Source organism: Lontra canadensis, unplaced genomic scaffold, assembly GCF_010015895.1.
Source record: "Lontra canadensis isolate GAN:19392208 unplaced genomic scaffold, GSC_riverotter_1.0 scaffold41, whole genome shotgun sequence".
Taxonomy (NCBI): domain Eukaryota; kingdom Metazoa; phylum Chordata; class Mammalia; order Carnivora; family Mustelidae; genus Lontra; species Lontra canadensis.
This window is the reverse complement of record NW_022631035.1, coordinates 16,340,561-16,363,041: the sequence shown is the minus strand read 5'-3', so window position 1 is coordinate 16,363,041 and position 22,481 is coordinate 16,340,561. Positions and strand designations below refer to the sequence as shown.

The 22,481-nt window shown below is 41.4% G+C and overlaps 1 protein-coding gene across 3 annotated transcripts in view; it reads right to left on the bottom strand.

The window, feature by feature from the left end:
- KANSL1 (KAT8 regulatory NSL complex subunit 1) overlaps nt 1-11,954 on the bottom strand; it is a 177,355-nt gene extending 165,401 nt beyond the window's left edge. Inside the window, exons 1-2 of one of the 3 annotated variants that reach the window (XM_032870930.1) lie at nt 11,880-11,954; nt 10,152-10,289 (exon numbers count right to left, since the gene is read on the bottom strand). The gene's annotated coding sequence lies outside the window, so the exon portion shown is untranslated. Of the gene's footprint in view, nt 1-10,151; nt 10,290-11,078; nt 11,100-11,332; nt 11,448-11,879 lie in introns of those variants that run through there. The other 2 variants (XM_032870932.1, XM_032870931.1) reach the window with 2 other exon arrangements.
- Between the last annotated feature and the right edge of the window lie 10,527 nt (nt 11,955-22,481).

Sequence of the window (22,481 nt, the reverse complement as noted above, 5' to 3'; positions counted from 1 at the left end):
TATATAACATCTACAGCAATCTGTATCATAAAAGACAATACTGATGTAGATATTGATAGACACATGATTCATTTTATAGAGACAGTATAAACTGACAGCATCTATACAGTACAGTCCTGTAAATGTATTTTATCTTCCTTATTTTTTTTAAAGATTTATTTTTTTTCAAAGATTTTATTTATTTATTTGACAGACAGCAATCACGAGTAGGCAGAGAGGCAGGCAGAGAGAGACGGGGAAGCAGGCTCCCCGCTGAGCAAAGAGCCCAATATGGGACTCAATCCTAGGACCCTGGGATCATGACCTGAGCCGAAGGCAGAGGTTTTAACCCCCTGAGCCACCCAGGTGCCCCCCTTTATGATTTTCTTAATAACATTTTCTCTTCTCTATTTTACCTTATTGTAAGCATACATTTTGAAATACATGTAACATAGAAAATACATGTTAATCAACTGTTCATGTTATCAGTAAGGCTTCTGGTTAACAGTAGGCTATCAGCAGCTAAGTTGTGGGGAGTCAAAAGTTAAACATAGATTTTCAAGTGCACAGGGTTGGCACTCCTAACCCCTGCATTGTTCAAGAGTCAACTGTATAAGCTTGTCCATATTCGGGATTGTTGCTAAAAACACAATGTATATACAACGATAAAAGGTAATACAGTATGTGCCTAAACCCAATAGAACAGTGATGAGAAAGGAAGGGACGGACATCTGATCACCAGTAAAGCATTCAAAAATTATAATCAGTTTACTACCTGGTTGGAACATCATAAGCTAAATACTATTCATTTCCCTATGCTTTATTCTAATAATGGGAAAACATTCTAATTACCAGGTGATACTGGGTTGTCAGCAAATTGGCTTCTTCTTCAAAAGCAAAACTAAGAAAACGAGAACACCCATGCCCTTCATCATTCAATGGGAATTTATAAAAACCAACAACTTCCTTGTAATCCTTATTCCAAGCTACACAGCTGCTCACACTGAAGAGGTTGGATCCTACAGTTCCAAAGGGGAAGGCCAGGACTGGTGAGTAGTTATAACTAACTCAGCTTTTCCACTCACACCCTCCTGAAGACTACTCCACAGACTGAGCAATGTAGTCCTTAGACCACTCGTTCAGGGGCGCCTGGTGGCTCAGTGGGTGGAAGCCTTTGCCTTACGCTGAGGTCATGATCCCAGGGTCCTGGGTCCTGGACCAGGTCCAGAGCACTAGGCTCTCTGCTCAGCGGGGAGCCTGCTTCCTTCCCTTCCTCTCTCTCTGCCTGCCTCACTGACTACTTGTGATCTCTGTCTCTGTCAAATAAATAAATAAAATCTTTTAAAAAAAAACACTCATTCAACGCACATTCACTCAGTGCCATCACATGGCAAGTGATGATAAAAAAGACAAGACACGGACCGCCACTCTCAAAGGACTTGGAGACTAGCTGGGGGAGAAGCAAAGCTGCAATCCCCATACAGAAGTGCCAGGTGCGAGCACACACACCGAAAGACAGTGAGTACACGGCACGCTCTCGGTGTCAGCTACTACTGCTATTACTCTTATCATCCCTGTTATTAAAGATCTAGGGGCGGATGCCATTTTAAACAGAAGCAAGCACTCGTGTGAAGGCCCAGGGGCAAAGAAGCAAGAAGCAATCAGGCGCACAGCAGCAACTGCAAGCAGGTCAGCGCCATCGAGGGCAGGGTGCTCGGGAAGGAGAGAGAAGGTCTGGCAGGGGCCAGCCAGATCACCCAGGCCTGGATACTTTTGCATTCAAGAATTCAAGAGCATTTGAATTCTACCCCGACATTTTTACAAAGATCACTATGGCAGCAACTTGCAAGACAGAAAGCAGACAAGGAGAAGATCAGAAGGTGACGGACCTCATGTGGGCAACAGGTGGCAAAGGTCTGAACTCGGGAGAGAGAAGTAGAGGTTAACTAAGGAAACATTACGAGTTAGGATCTCAAGAACATGGTGACCACTGGGCCAGAAGAAGGAATCCTGACTTGAGTGACTGGGTGGGTGAATGGACCACTCACAGGGACAGGAAGATGGGAAGAGGCTGGACTTGGGGGAATAGCTGATTACGTCATTTTGAAACGAGCTTGGGACAACCAAGTGGAGATGTCCAGGAGGCAACAGTATGCATGGGATCAGAGATGCTAAGACGACGGGGAGCTGGAAAAAACATAGATGCAAATCATCAGTATATGGATGGAGACTGAGACACAAACTTCTGTAAGATGCCCCCCACCCTGCTCCAGGAAATGCAGAGGTTGAGAGGTGAGAGGGCCAAGGTACAGCAAACAGTGATATAAAACGGAAAAAAGTCTGCAGAGAAAACACAAAGAGCAGCCAGATGGGACAATGCTGACAGAAAGAGTCTGCACTCCCATTGTTTGTACCTGACTGTGCCAAACACTTTTCCATAAACTTTTCACATATTAGCTCATTTCCTCCTCACAAGAGTCCTTTTCCCCATTTTTTAGAGGCAGTAACTGAGCCATAGAGATGTTAAATTATTTTCCCAACAGCACACAGTAGGTGGCAGGGCTGAAATGTCAATCTAGGATTCTGGATCTGGAGTCTATGCTCTATTAGCACCCTTTACGTTGCTTCTTAGAAACGAAGACAAGAGGCTAGGAGAGACCAAAGCCACCACACCCGGGGGAACGGTCCACAGTGCTAAACACTATGAGAAGGGCTCAGAAGATGTGGGCAAAAAGGGATCTTCTGAATGTGGCAACAGGGATGAATCTGTAAGGATACACATAGGTAGAAGCTACCAGAGGACCAACAGGTGGTTGTAATGTAGGGATTCTGTGTTCTTAAAAAGTGAAAGAGACTTCAGTGTATTTATAAGCTGAAGCACAAGAGCCAACAGGGAACAGGAGGTGGAAAACTGGTTGGGAAAAGAGAAAACTGACAGCCAGAGGTCCCTACAAGGAGGAAGAAAATAGCTCAAGAGGCCAGGGGGGGCTGCCTCACATGGGAAGAGGCAAGACAGACATAGGGATGTGCCCAAGAGGTCTTCTTTCCTGACAGGCTTTGTGTGCTCTCTGACCCAAGAGGCAAAGTCCCTGGGGGAAGGGCAATTACCTTTATAAGCAAGGCAGCTGTTTCACTTCCGAAGCAGTCCCCACAGTAAGATGCTTTTAGAATCATAATGTTAATTAAATTTTTTATTTGATTCCTTTATCCCTGTTTTCACTCTCATCTGGCTGTCTCACAATTTATGATCCAGGTTGCAAACATTTTATAAGATGATTTTTAAAGAAAAAAAAATCTAGCAGAAACTTAAATCACTAGACTGTTCAGAATAAAAAGATAATTTTTTAAAAAATATTTTTCTCAGGAAGCCTGGGTGCCTCAGTTGGTTAAGCCACTGCCTTCAGCTCAGGTCATGATCCCAGGGTCCTGGGTCCTATGAGGACACCAAAGTTCACTTCGTTTCTAAGAAGCAACGTAAAGGTCCCACATCGGGTTCCTTGCTCAACAGGGAGCCTGCTTCTCTCTCTGCCTCTGCCTGCTTGTGCTCTCTCTCTCTCTCTCTCTGACAAATAAATAAAAATTAAAAAAAAAAATATTTTTCTCAGGGCATCTGGGTGGCTCAGTCGGTTAAGCAGCTGCCTTGGGCTTGGGTCAGGATCTCAGGGTCCAGGGATCAAGCCCCGCATCAGCCTCCCTGCCCGGCAAAGAGCATGCTTCTCCCTCTCCCTCCACCTGCTACTCTGCCTACTTGTGCTCTCTCTCTCTGTCAAATAAATAAATACAATCTTAAAAAAAATTTTTTTTTCTCAATTTCTTCAAATCAAGTACCTGCATATATTTTTGGAGCTTCCAGAATTACTATGGCCACTCCCTTTATCCTCTGGAGCAAACCAGTCAACAAAGCCCAGTGCTGCTCTTCTACCCTCTACCTGACTTCTCTCCCCAGCCAGCCCCTACCTCTGGTGCTCTGCCTTGGCCTGGTCAGCACTCTCTGGCCTAGCTGAATGGCCCTTCCTCCCACAGTCCAAACAATGACCCAACACTGTGAACTCCTGCATGTCAGGGTAGGGAGCTAGGAGAAGGAATTTAGGAACAGACCTCTGGTGACAACTCACAAAGCAATTTCATAACACGTATTTATCTAAAAACAGTCCCAGACCATGGTAAAAATCTGATGAAAGCAACGGACCCTTCCTCTCCATAAAATGCACACAAACAAAATCATATCATTTTGTATCAGACTGCTAGAAAATTGTCACCCTTCATGTATTTTATCCATAGAAAAGTCCCTCCAGGAGTCATCACTAAAGATCTATTTACTTTTCCGTGGCAAATAATTTATATAAGCTTAGTTTGCTGGTATCCTAGCCTACTCCAGAAAGAAAGCATTACAGAGGGGAGAGCTGCTGGAGCCTGGAACGAAGACAGAAACTTCATGACACTAAGGTAGGAGATCATGCAAGTAGATGATAACAGACAAAAGAATATTAAGAATAACCCAAGAGTGGGGCACCTCACTGGCTCAGACGAGCATGTGGCTCCTGATCTCAGGGTCCTAAGTTTGAACCCCACATTGGGTGTAGAGATTACTTAAAATAGATAAATAAAATTTAAAAAAAAAAAAAAAAGAATAAGCCAAGAGTATAGAACACATACATACTAGTCCGTTCATAGAATATATTTTATGGTCTCCAAAGGCACATTATAGTTCGGCCCAGTACAGTAATTACTGGGCATAGTGAGGATCTTCAATAATTTTGGATTCTTATTAAAAGATAAGAATTTTGTGCAGGATGCTTTAAGGGGGCAGAGAAGCATGTAATACCTTTATAAAAACTTTCACCTAAATACTAACTGTTTAAGTCTTAACACTAGAAGTTTCAGGACAAGGAAACTCTCAAAGGTACACGTAGGCCAGTGGTGAAAGGTAAGGCGTAAAAACAAAACAGAAAGGTCAGCAGCAGCTGGATCATCAGGAGTAGATACACTATGTTAAAAAAAGTTTGAACTTTACCCTAATGGCACACAGGAAGGGAATGGAAGCAGAGAGCTGACCAACTTAGGCCACAGGAGGAACTTCCTCAAGGTCTTCCTATTTCTGGGGGTGACCCATACTGTCTACCCCGGAAACGACAATTTGAAAGCAAATTGTTAGAGGATAACCATGCCTGCTTCTTCAAATATGGCATCTGATTGCATAGAAAACACACAGGGAAGGGGGGTGTTAATTCCTCATTGGGTAGCCTTAGCTCCCAAACCCCTAGAAACAGACACCTTGAGCATTATTCTTACAGATTAAAGAAATCCCGAAGTTCTACCAATTTCCACAAAGGATGAGACATAGAGAACAAGACTATAGTCCTGACCTTAATTTTTCAATTTGGAATTTTACAAATACCTTAAAAAAAAAAAAAAAAAGAATTTAACCTTGTAAAGTTTTGATTTTATATAAATCTAAAATTTCAATGGCAACAAAAATCTATCCATAATAAAGATAAATCCAGGGGTCCCTGGGCAGCTCAGTCAGTGAAGCATCCGCCTTCGGCTCAGGTCATGATCCCAGGGTCCTGGGATTGAGCCCCGCATCGGGTTCCCTGCTTGGTTGCTTCTCCCCCTGCCTCTGCTTGCTGCTCCCCCTGCTTGTGCGTACGCACTCACTCTCTCTCACTCTCTCTCACCCTGTGTCAAGTAAATAAATAAATAAAACCTTAAAAAAAAAAAGATAAACCCATTAGAAGCCTAAAGAACTAATCTACTTCTTTAAATCATGTTACTAATTTGCACCAAAATTTTCATTTCCTACATACAGGTGTTGAGGGTCCCCATGTTGAGCAACAAGGCTACTGGATGTTGTTATGGGTTGAACTGTATCCCCCAAAAGATTTGGACTCCTAATGCCCAGTAGAGCAAAAAACGGTCTTTACAGAAGTAATCAAGTTAAAATGAGGTCACTGGGGTGGGTCCTAATCCAGTATGGCTGTTGTCCTTTTTAAAAAGGAGAAATTTTAAACACAAAGACATGCACACAGGGTGAACTCTATATTAAAGACTGAAGTCATGTGGCCATGGGCCACAGGAACTACCAGAAGCTGGAAGAGAGGACTAAGCAGTTCCTGCCCTACTAGCACCTTCAGAGGAAGCATGTCCCTGCCCTCAGACTTCTAGCCTCCAGGACTGTGACACAACCATTTCTGTTGTGTAAGCCACTCACTCTGTGGCACTTTGTTATGGAAGCCCTGGCAAACAGATGTCACAAAGAGAATTAGCAACCCGTGTTTACTGAGCACATATGAAGTGTCAGTCGAAGCATTTTGCAGCAACAAACTCATTTAGTTCTTCCGAAGTCCACCCAGGGATCTAGATACTAGAATCATGCCCTTTTTATATATGAGGACACCAAAGTTCTAAGAGGTCAAGGAATTTGCCCAAGGTCAGCCAGAGCCCTCACTCTTAACCACCAGGCTATAAGGAACTATTATTAATGGCAATGACTGTAATAACTATAGTAGTTCACTAAGCCAGAAACGATGTCCCTTACAGCTATAATATACGCAACAATCCTGTGAAGTAAATGTTAGTATTCTTTCCAATACAAAGGAGAACTCTGAATCTCAGAGAGATTAAGAAATTGCCCAAGATCACACAATGAAGAACATGAGTGTATCTAACTGCCAACATGAGAGAGTAAACAATGAAAATCTTTTTACTAAAACTTAAAGAGCAAGTAAAAATTTTAAATGCCTGACCTCCTAATTCAATCCTAGAAATCCACATCTATAAGTTCAAAATTCTTTAAGATCTCAGGAGAACGTGTATCCTAGGTGACAGTATCCCTTCAGCCACTGTTCAAGAGCTCTCTGCTCTCTTCAGTGGCAGCCCTGGCTATTTCTCGGACTTCCAGACACTGGAGAAGAGATGTTAAGGACCGAAATACTGTTTTTTAAGGGTTTTTTAAAATTTTGTGTTAAATTTTTAAATTCTGATACAAATGTCACACAGTATAAAATAATATAGTACAGAGAGAAGACTCCTTCCCACCCTATCCTCGACCCATCTAGTTCCTAGACTTAACAGGTGACCAATGTCACCATTTTATTTTTTTTTACCATATATGTGTTTATATCAAATTAACTGATGTCACATATTTATTGCAAGGGAGAAAGTGGAGCACATGAGGGTTGTTTCTACTTACATTTCCATTTTCAAGGCAATCATGCATTGGTTTTAATACATATATTTTTTAATTTTTAAAAAATTTTTATAAACATATAATGTATCATTTTGTTTATTCTTCTCAAGTGTTTTTTAAAATGCATATTCACCAAGCCAATACGAATTTTCTTTATTCCTTTCCGCCACCCCCCCAAAACATAAAGGGTAACATACCACATACACTATTCTATATCTTCCTTTTATTTTATCACCTAACTACGTATCTTGGAGAACTTTCCATATCACATTGAATTATATTGTAATTCTGTCCTTTTGTCAAGAATACTTTTTTACTCTCCTTCCATCATAGTTCAGTCCAACACACAAGGCAACCAGCAATTTGTAAAGCTACCTGAGAGAAGCGACAGTGGTGCCATAGCACGTCCCAAAGCCCATGTATCCCTTCTCTGCTACCTCAACTTCTCTTCACTTTTGTCTCCAGGATGTCCATTTCTCCTCCTCCTCCCTGTTCCTCTTCCATCTCACCCATGCCTCAACCCTGACAACTGAACCTAGGGACATCAAACGTTATCCACAGTGCTTAGTCATGGCTAGCAATGACAAAGCTGTAGATCCCTGACATACAGAAGATGGGTAAGTAATCTCCAAGGGAATTCGTAATTGATAAGAGTGTCTTAAATTGAGGAGTATTTGTTTGGAGTTATTTTGTTTGGAGTATTTGTTTGGAGTTAATTATCTTTGCTTTGGTACTTTGGTTTGCGAAAAGGGCGCATGCTGGCGCTATTTTCTTTACACACAGAAACAAGCACATACTCCGGTCTAACATGTAAGTAAAGCCTGACAGAACTAGAGTTCATTCTGAACAAGAAAATGAGAAACAAACAATAAGAGCTATAAAAAATGAGCACTTTGGCTCCAAAATATACATTTTAATTAACCTTTTTTTAAATTTAAAAATAAGCACCTGTAATCTGAAAATACATCTAAGAAACATTTTAAGGATATTCACAATAAAAAAGAGAATAAAGTTCTCTCTCCCTTTTAATTTTCCATCCTTTTTATTCAATGCTATCCTCTTCCTCCCAAAAGGTGCCCTTTTCCTCCCAAAAGGTCTCCAACACAAGTTTCAAGGTTATTGTTTTGGTTTTTTTTAAGGTAATAAAAGGAATAGGAAAATGTCAGCAAATAAAAAATTTGTTTAGACTCAGAAGAGGTCTCCCACTGATCAAAGGATTGGTAGGGAACACAAAATTAAGGCAGCCACATAACTAAATTCTTAAGTAGGTAACGCATCGTATGGAACACTGACTTCCATTCTGCTTTCCTGCCAAGCCAGAGGCCTTTCATACAACTTCAGGGTTACTGTGGAACCCTATCGTAACATCCCAGATTCAGAGATCTAGAGTTAAAATCTTAAACATCAGATACATGTTAAATAGCACGGCTCTTTGTACCTAATACATTTGTTAAAACTAAGGTGACTAAAAAATAGTATCTGATATATTGGTCTCAATTTCCTCAGGTTTCTAGAGAACTCGTACCCATTCGTACCCCCTTGCCTACTTCTTAAAGATAAGAGGGGCCACCGGATCCTGGGATTAAGCACCTGGTACCAGGGCGCCTGGGTGGCTCAGTCAGTTAAGCGCCTGCCTTCAGCTCAGGTCATAATCCCAGGGTCCTGTGATCGAGTCCCACATTGGGCTCCCTGCTCAGCAGAGAGCCTGCTTCTCCCTCTCCCTCTGCCTGCTGCTATGCCTACTTGTGCTCTCTATCTTTCTGTCAAATAAATAAATAAAATCTTTTAAAAATAAATAAATAAATAAATAAATGAAAATGAAAAATAAAAAATAAAAAAACACCTGGTACCAAAGACAGATACTTTTAAACAAGGTCCTTCAATTCTTATGGGTTCAGGACTTCTGGCTGGATTCCCCATGCAACCCCTCCAACTCTACAAGGAGAATGGCTAGAAACTGTGTCACTTTGGATTCCTTTATACTGATATAAGCACTCCTTATCCAACAACAGCAGCTGAAACATAAATGAAGATGAGAATTCAGTCTACATTTACCTGAAGATTTCCCACAGTCCTATATTTAAGTTACCCAGACTGCGTTTATTCTCGGATTTATTCATTGCGCTAACTTGGAATTCCACTGGACAGACTACCTCACAACAGTCTTAACTACACTAGTCTCTAGCTCCAAAGGAAGGCAACCTGTGCCCTCCCAGTAAAGCTTTACCATCTGTTTAGTCCTAACGGAAAGTCCTCTGGCCACATCTGTACAAGAAACTGGAAGGAAACAACAGACACGAGAACCATCATATCAATGAAGCTTTTTCATCTAAAGATCAGCTGTCCACACTGCCCAAAAAGTTTATCCTGTGAGATGAAACGCGGCACAAAATGCTACCTGTTGAGAAAAACAGTGTAAATTCAAGTGCAAAGGACTAGGGGGCAGCAGGAGGACTCTCCCGACAGAGTTGTACCCAGAAACCAACAGGTTTTAGAATGTTCTGATCTACTATAGGAAGTCTCAAGTAAACAAATGGTTAATGACACATCTTTTGTAACACATGAATCAGCTACAGATTTGCAAGAGTGGGGCACACCCTAGTACCTATGACTTTAAGCACCTGCTTAAAAAGTGGACCTGGATGTCTGATTGCCAATCCATCCTACTGAGACTGAAACAGAATTTTATAACTATGTGGGTTCTCATCATTTAAAGTTAAAAAGTAAACACATCATTGTAATGGAAGTTAATTGAAGAACTTCACTAATACGTTAACACCAATAATCAAGAACAGGAGCAATACAAAGTAAGGAGTAACCAATCAGTCCTGGAAGCAAACAGAATAGTACTTTTGGAGGGGAAAGGAGTGTCAGGTAAGAGGGTTGAAGAACTGCAAATTCAAGGACTCAAATATTCTCAATTCCAAAGGAAAAAATAAATAAATAAAATGAGAACTTGAATTTTAAAAATAATACATCCTACCTTGAGAGGCATCCAAGTAGCATTCATAGTGTCAGAAGAGTTCAGACAATACTCAGAAATGAGCAATAAGGGAATCTTAGTAATCCCTCAGTCACCAAGTATGAGCAGGTAGGAAAATTTCTGGTCCCAAGAAGGTATCTGAAAGAGAAGACTTTCAATTAGACTAAAAGCTAATCAAGGATAACCAAATAGTTTAAGCTACTGGGACAGAAATTCAAAGTACTATTTGCATCACCATCCTAAAAAGAGGTACAGATCACAGTCCCCTTAGAAAAGGGCAAATGTGTCTATGCATATCTCCATATATATGTAGAAACATACTTTACATAAAATGTGGATTAAATGTCTAACACATGTTTTAGATAATATAAAATTGCTTATCAAATCATCAGAAAACCAAAATCCCAAACAAAAAAAATAAATGACTGTTCAGGGTACTTCAAAAATACTATTGAAACTGATCTGTTAATTGACCATCTAAAAAGACCCTTGCCACATTTAATTTTACTTAATAAAAAACTCTCTGATCATTCTGATTGTCCTAAATTTTATTAAATTTAAGTTTCAGAATCCATTCTACATGAAAAAGAGAATCTATTCTTGTTTGATACCCTACAAGCAAATAAAAGACCGACCTTTCCCAAAGATATTTAAAAGCAGACCAAACAACTTAATTTTGAGTTTGGGAGGGAGGTATGTTTGCGTGGAGGAAGGAGGATCGATTAAATGACCTCCTGTAGGATCCTTGTTCAAGTCCTAGGCCAGAATGAAAATTCCAGCTTAACCAGTTACTGCTTCGCTTAAAATGGAGGCTTGCCCGAGTAGAGACAAAAATAACAGCACCACCCCCCCCGCCCCGTAAAATAAAATTTGAAAAACCAAAGACTACAATGCCCTCGTTTTTAAGAAAAATTAAAAAATAAAAACCTCTGGAGTGGATTTGTTCTTGCTATGCGCTTGTCACTTCTGCTTCGAAGACTTGGCATCACTTTCCTTACCGCTCATCGGATTTTTGGGGGGATTGGGGGTTCAAGGGGGGAGGAGTTTGACTCTTGACCTAAGTCTCAGGAGGTTTAATATCCCCTCCATGATGCCCACCGCAAAAGCCAAGGAGAAAAGAGAAAGGGGAGAGCCCGAGTTCCCACCCCTCCCCCCGCCTTGGACCCTAGTCCCAAACCTACCCCCCGCTCCTTCCTGCTGTGGGGCGACTCCCTCTGCCCCATCCCCATTGTTAGGACGGGGGCGAGTGGGGGAGTGGGCTCAGGGCAGGGAGCCTGCGGCCGTTGCCCCGGCTTGCTTCAGGAGGGGCGGCCCGCGGGATGCAGCTTCCCTTCCTCCCCGCGTCGGTCCGTCCCACCTCTGCTCGGCCTGGCGCCCCGGGCTCTGCTCGGCGCCCCCGGCCCCGGGCCCGGCCCCGGCCCGCCCCCGGGCAGCCAGGCCCCCCGGCCCCTCGGCCCGCAGCCCTGGGCCCAGGCCTTCTGGTGGGCGCCGGGCGGGGGTCCCGGTGCCCCACACACGCGTCCCCGCTCCCCCAGCCCAGCCGCTTCCAGGGCCCTCGGCGGCGCCCGCTCCCCGGGCCCTTCGGCCCCCAGCCTACCCGCCGGGCCACCCCCTCAGGCTCCCGCAGTCGGGGCCGCCTCCCCTTCCCCACCATCATCCCTACCGACTCTTGCCCCCACCCCCCCCGGGCACCAGTGCCAACGGCGGCTCCCCCGGACCCGGACCTACCTGCACGGCTCAACCAAGCCTAGAAGTGGGGGCGGGGAACCTTCCGCCCTCCTCTGTCTCCCATTGGTCCTTCCGGGGCATATCCTGAGTGCCATTGGTTAACAGAGGACGTCCGTCAGAGCTCTGGGGCGGGACAGAGGGGGGGGCAGAAGGATGCTGGTGCCTCGGCGTCTCAGTCTCTGTGTATCTCGCTGTCTCTGTCTCTGGCTCTTGGAAACGAGAGGCATTTGGACAAGACGAAGGGAAGGGGGCCCCAGGCGGAAGGAATAGAAAGAGGAACCCCGTCAGAGCTTCCCACCAATCTACCACTCAAAGGCCCCCTACCTAAGTGCCCTGTAGATCCTCTTCTCCATCACCCCCAACCCCGGCCCCTCACCCCTGTAGGTTCCTCATCCAGGAAGCGACGTGATGAAAACTCTAGGCCGGAAGGCCACTGGGGGAGATTTTATGTATGTACATAAAATATACACATACCCATACTTATATATAAAGTCAAACATACATGATCATGAGGGCCTGGAGAGGAAAGAGCACTCATCTTACCGACAGGGAAGGACTTGAGATAAAGCCAAAAATAAGAAAGAATCAAAAATTACTCTAAGAGCTAGTAACAGTGGTTTCCTCCTGGGAGGGGAACTGAGTGCCTAGGAGAACAGAGGGGAGGAATACTTGCGTTCCCCTGCACATCCTTTTGTATCTTTTGAATTTTGTACCATTCTCAAAGATTCCAGTTTTTTTTAAATTAATTGATTTATACTTTTAAATCATTACAAGGCCACAAAACCAGGGAAACAGACAAGAAGATCATCCAGGCAAATTGGGACAAAATGCAGATGTGGGGAGGAATCTCAATTTTTAATTTGTTCCTTGCAGATATCAGGGATAAAAGCAAGTGGATGTGTCCCAGAGGCAGCCGAGGTTATGGAATTGGGGAAAGAGTGGGCAATCTGGACTAGAGGAGATTTCCACTTCTCTATGCAATATGGTGGTCTATGACATGCTAAAGAATAAACTCCCCATAGAAGTGTACAAACACAACCACAGTCAGAGTCAATGAAAGAAATAGAAACATGGTAAGTAGTGTAAGAAAAGCAATACATATTGAAGAGGCATGAAAATTAAGGGAGGGAGGATACCTGGAAAAAATAGACTAATAAAACCATGAGAGCCTCACAGTCCTTGAAGTTCCCCCCAGGAACCCTCTTTAGCCTCATTCAAGAAGAAAGCAAGCCAAGAAAATACTGGTAAGGCAGAGTTCTTAAGGTTTTCCATGGACACTTGGCATTCTGGTGAAGCATATGGACCCCTTCTCAGAATATTTTAAATGCATTAAGAAACATACCTACGGGGCGCCTGGGTGGCTCAGTGGGTTAAAGCCTCTGCCTTCCGCTCAGGTCATAATTCCAGGGTCCTACGATGGAGCCCCACATTGGGCTCTCTGCTCTGCAAGGAGTCTGCTTCCTCCTCTCTCTCTGCCTGCCTCTCTGCCTACTTGTGATCTCTCTGTGTCAAATAAACAAATAAAATCTAAAAAAAAAAATTGTTGGAAAAAAAAGAAACATACCTACAAATTAAAGGAAACCAATTATATCAAAACACAATTTTCAAAATATTTTATAAGTGTGATATAGTAATATATGTGTTTTACATTAATGTATTGAATAATAAGATCCAAAGGCAGGCCTAATCGCCATAATTTTGAGGCAGTAGATGAGCATAAATAATATTTCAAGATACTTGCAACAACTTTCATATAATGGGAAAATATCCGTGATTTCTATTAGTGACAAGATCACAGTTAATGCTAATACTACTTGGTTTATTTCTCCACTTGGAACTGATGATAATGCTAATTTTCATTACACCTTAGCACAAATAAAGGCACATTACTTTTCCTGATCTAAGTTCATGAATTTCCTAATCTGTGGATCACAGGTTTAAAAAACTATACCCTAGGGCACCTGGGTGGCCCAGTCGATGAAACGTTTCCCTTCATATGAGGTCATGAACTCAGGATCCAGCCACATCAGGTTCCACGCTCAGCAAGGTGTCTGCTTGAGGTCCTTCCTGATGCCCCACTCCCACCCCCGACCCTTCTCATGCACTCGCACACTCTCTTTCTCTCTCACTCTAAAATAAATAAATAAATAAATAAATAAATAAATAAAATCTTTTTTTTAATCTGAAAAAAAAACTGTATCTGCTATGAAAAAAATGTTTTCTCTGAATTGATTTTGTTTAAACCAGCCCTAGAAAACATCTTCAATTCAGCTCCTTATTTCATGTATCTGCAAAATGGGGGAAAAATAGTACTTATTTCCTAGGGATTTAAATTAGTCAATACATATAATGGATGTAAAATAATACCTGACTTGGCTAAACACTCAATTTTTTAAAAAGATTTTATTTATTTATTTGACAGAGAGAGAGATCACAAGTAGGCAGAGAGACAGACAGAGAGAGAGGGGGGAAGCAGGCTCCATGCTGAGCAGAGAGCCCGATGCGGGGCTCGATCCCAGGACCCTGAGATCATGACCTAAGCTGAAGGCAGAGGCTTAACCCACCGAGACCCAGGCACCCCTAAACACTCAATTTTTAACTACTACTACTATTATTATTATTATTGTTATTATTATTATTATATTTGGCATCATGTAATCCAGGTTATTCCGTGAAAACTGGTGGTATGATTATTGTATTAATGACATATATAATAGCAAATGAAAAGCAAAAGGGGTTAACCCAGAACACTTGTTTTTCCTTTAATGCCTCAAAATTAGAAGACTCCACTTCCAACAGCTATATTTTTGTTCCTCTAGTGGGAAAAAACATCAGTGCCTCTTTAAGCAGATTTTAACTTCAGAAAAATATTTTAGCTACTCATATTACAAAAGGGCTAATTTCCATAATTCTACCAATCAGTAAAGACCAACAATCCTGGTACACTGCTAGTGAGAATGTAAACTAGCACGCCACTTTGGAAGACTGATAAAATCTAAGAAAATTTAAGATATGCATACTCTATTCCAGCAATCCCTCTACTAGATATATGTTATAAGGAAATGCAGAATTTTAAGGGTTAGAATTGCTGTACAAGGCTATTCATAGCAGCATTACTCCTCAGTGCCCCAGACTAGAAACATTCCAAATGTCTACCAAGCATAAAATTGTTAAAATGTGGTTATTTTTGTACAATGAAAACTGATAAGCAATGGTTATATTCAACAACACGAATAAATTCTTACAAAGGTAATATTGAATACACGTAAAAATACAAATATATATATATATATAGTCTGATTCCATTTATATAAAGTTCAGAAGCAGGCAAAACTAAACCGTGTTATTGAGGAATGCATACGCAGGTGGTAAAATTCTAACGTAAAGGAAGTGAGCACAATAAAAGTCAGGAGAGCCAGTAGGGGGCAGAAGGAGTTTTGTTTAATTGGGAGTGGGGGTTGTTCTCAGGGGCTGACAATGTTCTACTTTTTGATCAGGTAATGGGTACACAAGTATTTGCTCTATAACTATTTGTCAGAATGCACCAAGAAAGTTTTATATATTCTTCTGTGTGAATGTTACATTTCACAATGATAATATTTTTTAGAACAACATCTCTTTAGAAAAATCGACAAAGAATTTGACAGAAATGTCATAAAGCAGAAAATAGTAAATAAAAGCTCTTAAACTAAAGATGTTCAATTTTTTTAAAAAACATGCATTTAAGGCTCCACTGTGTTCATCTAGCTGGTCATGAAGATAAACATTTGCTAATAATTTGTGTCGGCAGTGGAGGAGAAAATAGCTATTTTCATACATCACTGGAGAAAATAAAAGTTGTTCCAAAATTTACAGAGGGCAATTAGGCAATAGCCATCAAAATTATTAATGCAAATACCCTTTAATTCGGCAATCCTATCTCTGGACACATATTCATTTATTCCCCAGATAGTTATTGAGTACCTACTATATAACAGGCACTGTTTTATGCTCGAGAACTTAATTTACTGACATAGTCTCTGAAAAGTCTGGAGACATGGGGCTGTTTATTTCATTCTCATCATGAAGTGGTTCATGAGGAAGAAGGCTTGACTCTCAACCAGAGAACATACTTCCGATTAGATCTGAGCACCTTAAATAAAATGAAAAAAGTACAACAATTTTTTTCCCTACTTTCAAATTTTTAGACAATCTATATAAACACAGTTATCGGTTTATTTCGGTTTATATCGGTTATTCTAATAACCAAGGACGAGGAAAATAAAAGTTAAGTGCCCATCATTATAGGACTGGTTAAATAAATTATGATTTGAACCCTGCTCAGTCACCACGGCGAGCAGGCTTCATTTGCATGTTACATGTGCAAGCATACAGGGTCCCACGTTCAGAACGACCCCCCCAACACACACACACACACACACTCCACTGTTGCCATTTTGAAACTCTTAACAATTTTACTTTTGGACTTGGTTTTTGTATGTGAAGTCTGATGCAGCATGAAGCAAATGCATGAGCGGAGGACAAGAGCACAGCGAGGTGTCACCGTTCCTTGCCACCCCATTCACGAATAGCATCAGTGATACCCCATGAACACAGAATTCTGGAGGGCCCGTGACACAAGTGAGTGCAAGATACGCCTGTTACATGGATGACTGAATAAGCCCTGAGAAGCCATGCTTTCCATTCAAACTAGAACTTGCTTCAAACCCAGAAAGAAGACATAGTCTAAGAAACACGGAAAACCAAGGACCCGTATCCTATCTTTTCTTACTCATGTTACTTCTCCCTATGAGCCCATTCTCATGTTAAAAATGATGACACAGAAGGAAAGGGCAGACAAGTCAACCCAGAGTGCCTTACCCTTTCAGTCCTTCCTTCCTCATCAGTAAGTGGAAAGTGAAGTGTTGGTAGGATATGCGTGTATCAAAAAGAGAAATCAAAATGTTTGAGTTACTTTATCCAGAGTCCCCACAGTCCTGGTAAGAACAAAATACATGTGCAAGTACAAACTACAGAATACAAATTATATAATGTCAGTGGTTCAACAGAGGAATTAAATGTCTTTAAAAATGGCATCGCACAATATAAAGACAGATGGTAAAATTCATACTAATGATTTAAATTCTTAATTGTTCTTTACTTAGATGACATCTCAAATGAAAAACACCGTCAGTCAAGACAGAGACGATGAAAGAAAACAAGACTTTATACATTTTAGTACCTTTAATGGTATCTCTTTCCTGCTTTTTGAATAAAGGGGTCCACATTTTCATTTTGCATTGGGTTCCTCAAATTAGGTAGCTGTTCCTGTCATTGCTTACTGATTTTGTGACATTGGGGGTACCAATGTGGCTCAGGTCACAATTCAAGGGTCCTGGGATCCAGCCCCACATCAGGGAGCCCCCCACTAAGCAGGGAGCCTGCTTCTCTCCCTCTCCCTCTGCCACTCCCCATGCTTGTGCTATCTCACTCTCTTTGTGTGTCAAATAAATAAAATCTTTAAAAATAGATTTTTTGTGGCATTGGGCAAGTTACTTAACTTTTTTTTTTAAGAGTTTATTTATTTATTTGACAAAGATAGAGAGCACAAGCAGGGGGAGCTGCAGAGAGAGGGAGAAGCAGGCTCCCTACAGAGCAGGGAGTCTGATGTGGGTCTCCATCCCAAGAAACTGGGATGGTGACCTGATCCGAAGGCAGATGCTTAAACTACTGAGCCACCCAGGTGCCCCTGGGCAAGTTATTTAAATGCTGGGTGACTGTGTTTTCCTCTCTGCAAAATGGGAAGGTTTAATAATCATATCTATCTTACAGTATTCTTGAGAGGATTAAACATGCTAATTAAAGACAATTAGAATAGTGTTTAGCTACTACCTAAGTATTAAATGTTATGATTATTGCTGTATTTCTATTAGCAAATATACAACGGAATAGTATCCAGCCATTCAAAAAAAAAAAAGCGGGGGTGAGTCCTACCCATGTGCCCTGCTAGAGAATTATTTCTGAAATATATTAAGTGAGAAAACAAAAAACATATCAAACAACATTTATGACATGATTCTTTTTGTGGAAGGAAGGAGAGGAAAAACACGTATCTACACATATACTTGTATACTCTTAAAACAGGTTCCTGGAAAAGTACACAAAGAACACTGGTTGCTTCCAAGGAGAGGAAAACAAGCCACTGGAAGATGAGGTAAGGGAAGAATTTTTCTCTCTTTAAGCTTTTGAACATGTCAAAGTGTCACTTATTAAAAAAAAATCAAGTTAAACATTCTAACTGTCTTCTATATTTTATTTTGTACAGTGCACTGCCAGGCACAGAAGCACAACTAAGTAAATAATTGCTGGCCGAAATATTTCTTAAAAATTGTAAAGGGATACACATAGGTATCTAATGTGACATTCCAAAGCCAGAACAGGAATTTAAATTCTAAACAACCCTATCTAAAGTAAACTTGGACTTTCCGTCCTTTTTTTTTTTTTTTTTTTTTTAAGTTTCCATACAAAGAAACCTATATGGTACTTTACAGAGCCACTAAGAGAAAATCTTTGTGACCAGGCAGAGCAGGCGAGGTTAAGGAGCTTGTGTTAGTCCCAGATTGGTTTGTTTGGTGCTGGATTGTTTGGTGCCTCACCTTTCCAGGTTCTGGGCCAGAGGGAGTGTAGGGAGCAGGAACACCAAATACCATCCTTACCAAGTGATTACACTACTCGCTGTTGAGAATCAGGGGAACGGAGGTCCCAGTGGCCATGGGTGCAGATCTTAGGGAAGCACAGAGTGAGCCTCCCCAGGGCTCCATCCCATCACCTGGAGATCCTGACCTGAGCAGAAATCAAGACTCAATCGACTGAGAAGGAGAGGGAGAAGCAGGCTCCCTGCTGAGCACAGAGCCCAACTCAGGGTCGATCCCAGAACCCTGAGATCATGACCTGAGCTAAAATCAAGAGCCATACGCTTAACTGACTGAGCCACTCAGGAACCCCAGTTTGGAGATTTTTTGATGTACAAGATCACATTGCCTGCAAATGAAAATAATTTGGCTTCATTCTTCCCACTTTGGATACCTTTTCTTTCTTTCTCCTGCTGATTGCCCTGACCAGAAACTGCAGTACGGTGTTGAACAGTAGTGGCGAGAGTGGGCAGCTTGTGCTGTTCCTGGTCTTAGGAGAAAAAGTTTTAGTCTTTCACCATTGAGTATGCTGTCAGCTGTGGGATTTTCATAGATACCCTTTACTGAATTGAGGAAATTTCCTTCTAGTCCAAATTCGTTGAGTGTATGTGCTTTTCTTTTGTGCATTTAAAATATTATTTGAAGAAGGGATTCAAAGCCCTTATTGAAAGTTGCTTCATTGAAGGTCACTTTCTGTTGTTGGGACAGCCTGCATCCAGGGGCTGCTCAACATGGCGGGCGGTGGGGGGTAGGAAGGCTTGTCCCCTTGCCCCAACTCAGAACGATTCTAAAGGGCTACCTAGTATGACAGTTACAAATATTTTTAAAATATATCTTATCCTCCCCCTAAGAGTGAACTTGCTTTGAGTTGTTTCTACCCCATTTTGTCAAAGTGTAAACACGGTTTTCTTTCTTTATTTTTTTTTTTATTTGACAGAGATCACAAGTAGGCAGAGAGCAGGCATTGGAGGAGGGGGGAAGCAGGCTCCCTGCTGAGCAGAGAGCCTGATGTGGGGCTCCATCCCAGGACCCTGGGATCATGACCTGAACCGAAGGCAGAGGCTTAACCCACTGAGCCACCCAGGCACCCCAAAACACAGTTTTCTTAAAAAATGTCATAAGCCTAATTTTGTAAAACCTGTTTTTAATATATTTTTGAGAAAAGTTTCTAAAAGGTGGAAAATGTGTTTTTACTTGGAAATTGAGTAAACAAGATGTTTGTATTTGTCAGAAAGCCTGCGGAATTACTCTTAAGCATCTGTGTGAAGACTCTGGCGGCTGAAGCCCCACAGGTCCCCCAGTGAATGTTTAGTATAGACACCTGACCTCCACGGAGTCTGTATTGAGGCGAGAGGTCTCCCATTATCTCTCAGGGCAAGTGTCGAATTGAGTGTCTGTAGGCTGCAACATCCAGATAAAATTGTTAGGTGGGTTCCGTCTTCTCGTGCAGATTAGAGGAAGAAAATTCTGCTCCAAGAGACTTCCACATTGGTTGGGAGTCCTCAGCAGCTGAGGTAGAGAAGGCCTGGCTCTTCTTCATCTTCTCCCACCTTTATTTTTTGTTAGAGATTTTATTTATTTATTTGACAGAGAGACACAGCGAGAGAGGGAACACAAGCAGGAGGAGGGGAAGAGAGAGAAGCAGGCCTCCCACCAACCAGGGAGCCCAATGTGGGGCTTGATCCCAGGACACTGGGATCATGGCCTGAGCTGAAAGCAGATGCTCAATAACTGAGCCACCCAGGCACCCCCTGGGCTAGCTCTTCAGATAAGATTATGTGTCCCTTTCAGCCACGTGCCTCTCTATTAACTTGCTCCCTGTTTAACTCGTTGAGCGAATATGGAAATACTGCACTAAACAAGCATAGGTCTTCAGTAACTTCCCTTATTGCCTACCCTTTGACATCCTGAATCTAAGGGTCTTGGGTTTAACCTTGAGTTAATGCTCCTAAAATATCCAGCTTCGGAACTGCCCAGAGTTAGCTGAAACCTTCACTGAGACTTCACGGTTAGCTCAACCTCTCCCTCTGTTCAATCCTGCTTCCTTTGCTTCTCTTCTATCGATGTTGATCCCAAGAACATTCCTTAATAAAAAAGCTTCACAAAATCTGGGTATAAATGAAGAACGTGGAAGGTATTGGGTTCGGGAAACAAGAGAACCATCATAAAAAAAGAGTAAAGGGAATCTCTGGGAGGTAAAGAGAGATCTTATGGGGACAGCTATTGACAAACAGAGTGCAACCAGACCAGACCGAAACAGCTCAGAAAGCCACAGAAGATACTTCAAGATGAAATTGATGGGATCACTGAAATAGTCAACCATTTTGGGAGGAGATTTGGACAAGTGGTAGAGTTTGGAGTTGAATTAATGATACATATTTAAAAGATTAAAATGAGAAGTGAGGCAACCAATTCTAGGGAAAACAAAATTGTACAGGGAAGGAAATTATGGGTTGTCTAAGCCTCAGTTGTGAACAGGGTTTAAAAAGTTATGAAATTCTAAACTTTGAATAGTATTCCAACCACAATTTTGACTATATTGAAGGGAGAGTGGGAAGTTTATGTGCTCAGGGGGAAGCAAAGGAGGAAACATAAACCTGCCTTTTCCTTCACAGGCAGTCAATAGGTAACTCCTGACACTGAAAAGTCAGTTGCTGTAATTGGAGAATTGAGAGAAATAATCAGAGAAACCGGCAAAAGAGATGAAAGTGATTCCTTCTGAGGAACAGGCAATTTTGAATTTTTCTCACTATTTAAACTATACAAATGTATATCTTTGATAAGAATAAAAAAGTAGGGGCGCCTGGGTGGCTCAGTCAGTTAAGCATCTGTCTTATACCAGGTCATGATCCCAGGGTCATGGGATCGAGCCCCATGTCAGGCTCCTTGCTTGGTGGGGAGCCTGCTTCTCTCTCTCTTTCTCCCCCTGCTTGTGTACTCTCTCTCTCTCTCACTCACTCTTTCTCTCAGATAAATAAAATCTTAAAAAAAAAGAATAAAGTAAATAAAAAAATAAAGTAAAAAATTTTTTTAAAAAGAAACATAACTTGGGGCTCTTGGGCTCCTGTTGAGCCTCTGCTTGGGTGACGATCTCGGGGATCCTGGGACTGGCCCCAGACAAGTTCCCTGCTCAGCAGGGAGTCTTCTTCTCCCGTTCCACCTGCTTGTACTCTCTCTCTCTCAAATAAATAAATGAAATCTTAAAAAAAAAAAAAAGAGCTGTAAAAACACAAATAGTACACGGGTGACTGGCTGGCTTAGTCAGCAAAGCCTGTGACTCTTTATCTCAGGGTAGTGAGTTCAAGACCCATATTGGGTATGGAGCCTACTTAAGGGAAAAAAAAAATATATATATATATATATATATTACAAAAAACACTCTTTACCCAGATTCACCATTGTTAATATGTATAATAGTTATATCTGTCTATATACATATTTATATATGTGTGTACATATATATGTATATATTCTTTTTCTGAGAATTTCAGGTAAATTATAAATATTTAAAATTTTAAATATGTAAATTATAAATAAATTATAAATATCATGGCCCTTTAATGCCTCAATACATCAGGGTCTATTTCCTAAAAATAGGGATATTCTCTTACATAACAACAGTTTATAATACCATATTGTACCATACATATTCTTTTTTAAAAAAATCTTATTTAACTTATCCCTATACCCAACATGGGGCTCAAACTCGCGATTCTGAGATCAAGAGTTGCACACTCTTTGAATGAGCCAGCCAGGCACTCCTACCGTAGATATTCTAAATTTGTCATTTGACCTCATGATGTCCTTTAGAAGATTTTTTTCCCTCCAGGACAGGATCCAGTCTAGGATCAGATATTGCATTTAGTTGTCATACGTGTTGTTGTTGTTTTTTAAAATACTATCGACTATATCCCCTTTCCTGTACCTCTTA